Raw genomic sequence first — 3,100 nt, forward strand, 5'->3', positions numbered from 1 at the left:
TTCTGTTTTCAATTTTTATATTTATTTTGTGACTCCACATGATCATGAACCTAATAAAACATGAAAGAACAATAAAATTAGATAAATAAAAATTGGGTTGCCTCCCAACAAACGCTTCTTTAATGTCAATAGCTTGACAGTGGGCTCTCATGGAGCCTCACAGATGTTCAGAGCATTGTTGAGACTTCTCAACACCAAACCTAGAGTTTGACTGTGGGGGCTCTGGTTGACTCTGTTTTGAGAGAAGCTTTTGATGCTTCCTCTCCATGTTTACAGAAGGATGACCTCGAGTTTTAAGCACAAGGGAGTCCTCATTCAATTGAAGGACTAGTTCACCTCTGTCAACATCAATCACAGCTCTTGCTGTGGCTAGGAAGGGTCTTCCAAGGATGATGGATTCATCATTATCCTTCCCAATATCTAGGACTATGAAATCAGCAGGGATGTAAAGGCCTCCAACCTTTACTAACACGTCCTCTACTTGTCCATAAGCCTATTTTCTTGAATTGTCTGCCATCTCTAATGAGATTTTAGCAGCTTGCACCCCAAAGATTCCCAGTTTCTCTATTACAGAGAGGGGCATGAGGTTTATCCCTGACCCAAGGTCACATAGAGCCTTCTCAAAGGTCATGGTGCCTATGGTACAAGGTATTAAGAACTTTTCAGGATCCTGTTTCTTCTGAGGCAATGTCAGTTGATCCAGGTCACTCAGTTCATTAGTGAACAAGGGAGTTCATCTTCCCAAGTCTCAATACCAAATAATTTGGCATTCAGCTTCATGATTGCACCAAGGTACTTGGTAACTTGCTCTTCAGTAACATCCTCATTCTCTTCAGAAGAGGAATACTCATCAGAGCTCATGAATGGCATAAGGAGGTTTAATGGAATCTCTATGGTCTCTAGATGAGCCTCAGATTCCTTTGGTTTCTCAGAGGGAAACCCCTTATTGATCACTGGACGTCCCAGGAGGTCTTCCTCTTTGGGATTCACGTCCTTCTCTTCCTCTTTGGATTCGGCCATGATGGTCATTTCAATGGCCTTGCACTCTCCTTTTGGATTTTCTTCTGTATTGCTTGGGAGAGTACTAGGAGGGATTTCAGTGACTCTTTTACTCAGCTGGCCCACTTGTGCCTCCAAATTTCTAATGGAGGACCTTGTTTCATTCATGAAACTTACAGTGGCCTTAGATAGATCAGAGACTAAGTTTGCTAAATTAGAGGTATTTTATTCAGAGTTCTCTGTCTGTTGCTGAGTGGATGATGGAAAAGGTTTACTATTGTTAAACCTATTTCTTCCACTATTATTAAAGCCTTGTTGAGGCTTTTGATCCTTCCATGAGAGATTAGGATGATTTCTCCATGAGGGATTATAGGTGTTTCCATAAGGTTCACCCATGTAATTCACCTCTGCTATTGCAGGGTTTTCAAGATCATAAGCTTCTTCTTCAGAAGATGCCTCTTGAGTACTGTTGGATGCAGCTTGCATTCCATTCAGACTCTGAGAAATCATATTGACTTGCTGAGTCAATATTTTATTCTGAGCCAATATGGCATTCAGAGTATCAATTTCAAGAACTCCCTTCTTCTGAGGCATCCCATTACTCACAGGATTCCTCTCAGAAGTGTACATGAACTGGTTATTAGCAACCATGTCAATGAGTTCTTGAGCTTCTGCAGGCGTTTTCTTTAGGTGAATGGATCCACCTGCAGAAGTATCCAATGACATTTTAGCTAATTCAGAAAGACCATCATAGAATATATCCAGGATGGTCCATTCTGAAAGCATGTCAGAAGGACACTTTTTGGTCAGTTCTTTGTATCTCTTCCAAGCTTCATAGAGGGATTCACCTTCTTTCTGTCTAAAGGTTTGAACATCCACTCTAAGCTTACTCAGCTTTTGAGGAGGAAAGAACTTGGCTAAGAAAGCCTTGACCAGCTTATCCCAAGAGTTCAGCCTATCCTTAGGTTGAGACTCTAACCATATTCTAGCTCTGTCTCTTACAGCAAAGGGAAAAGCATGAGCCTGTAGACTTCAGAATCTACTCCATTAGTCTTAACAGTATCACAGATATGCAAGAATTCAGTTAAGAACTGAAAAGGATCTTCAGATGGAAGTCCATGAAACTTGCAGTTTTGCTGCATCAGAGAAACTAATTGAGGTTTCAGCTCAAAATTGTTTGCTCCAATGGTAGGGATGGAGATGCTTCTTCCATGTAAATTGGAATTAGGTGCAGTAAAGTCACCAAGCATCCTCCTTGCATTATTATTATTTTTGGCTGCCATCTCCTCTTCCTGTTCGAAAATTTCTGAAAGGTGCTTGCTGGATTGTTGTAATTTAGCTTCTCTTAGTTTCCTCTTCAGAGTCCTTTCAGGTTCTGGATCTGCTTCAACAAGAATATTCTTGTCCTTGCTCCTGCTCATATGAAAAAGAGGGACAGAAAAACAATAATAATAGGGATCCTTTTTACCACAGTATAGAGGTCCCTGTGTGAGTAGAAGAAAAAAAAAGAATAAGAAATCTGAACTCAAAGAGAGAGGGTTCGGATTTTTGGTGAGATAAAGTGTTAGTAGATGAATAAATAAATAGAAGGAGATGAGAGAGAAAGAGGATTTTCGAAAATAATTTTTGAAAAAAAGTTAGTGATTTTCGAAAATAGTTTTTGATAAAGGTTAGTAATTTTCAAAAATTAAAATAAAAAATTAAAATAATTAGTTAATTAAAAAATTTTGAAAAAGAGGGAAGATATTTTCGAAAATTAGAGAAAGAGAGAGTTAGTTAGGTAGTTTTGAAAAAGATAAGAAATAAACAAAAAGTTAGTTAGTTAGTTGAAACAAATTTGAAAATCAATTAAGAAGATAAGAAGTTAGAGAAGATATTTTAAAATCAAATTTTTGAAAAAGATATGATTTTGAAAAAGATAAGATAAAAAGATATTTTTGAAAAGATATGATTGAAATTAGTTTTGAAAAAAATTTGACTTTTAAAATCACAATTAATGACTTGATTCACAAGAAATCACAAAATATGATTCTAGAACTTAAAGGTTGAATCTTTCTTAACAAGTAAGTAACAAACTTGAAATTTTTGAATCAAAACATTA

The 3,100-nt window shown here is 37.1% G+C and overlaps 1 non-coding gene across 1 annotated transcript; it reads left to right on the plus strand.

Moving 5' to 3' along the window:
- Window positions 1–1,779: 1,779 nt before the first annotated feature.
- On the plus strand, window positions 1,780–1,887 carry LOC148553932 (small nucleolar RNA R71). Its single transcript, XR_015892892.1, has one exon. It is a non-coding gene; the product is annotated as a small nucleolar RNA R71 (small nucleolar RNA).
- The last annotated feature ends 1,213 nt before the right edge of the window (window positions 1,888–3,100 follow it).

Source organism: Arachis ipaensis, chromosome B7, assembly GCF_059453495.1.
Source record: "Arachis ipaensis isolate K30076 ecotype BB chromosome B7, ASM5945349v1, whole genome shotgun sequence".
Taxonomy (NCBI): domain Eukaryota; kingdom Viridiplantae; phylum Streptophyta; class Magnoliopsida; order Fabales; family Fabaceae; genus Arachis; species Arachis ipaensis.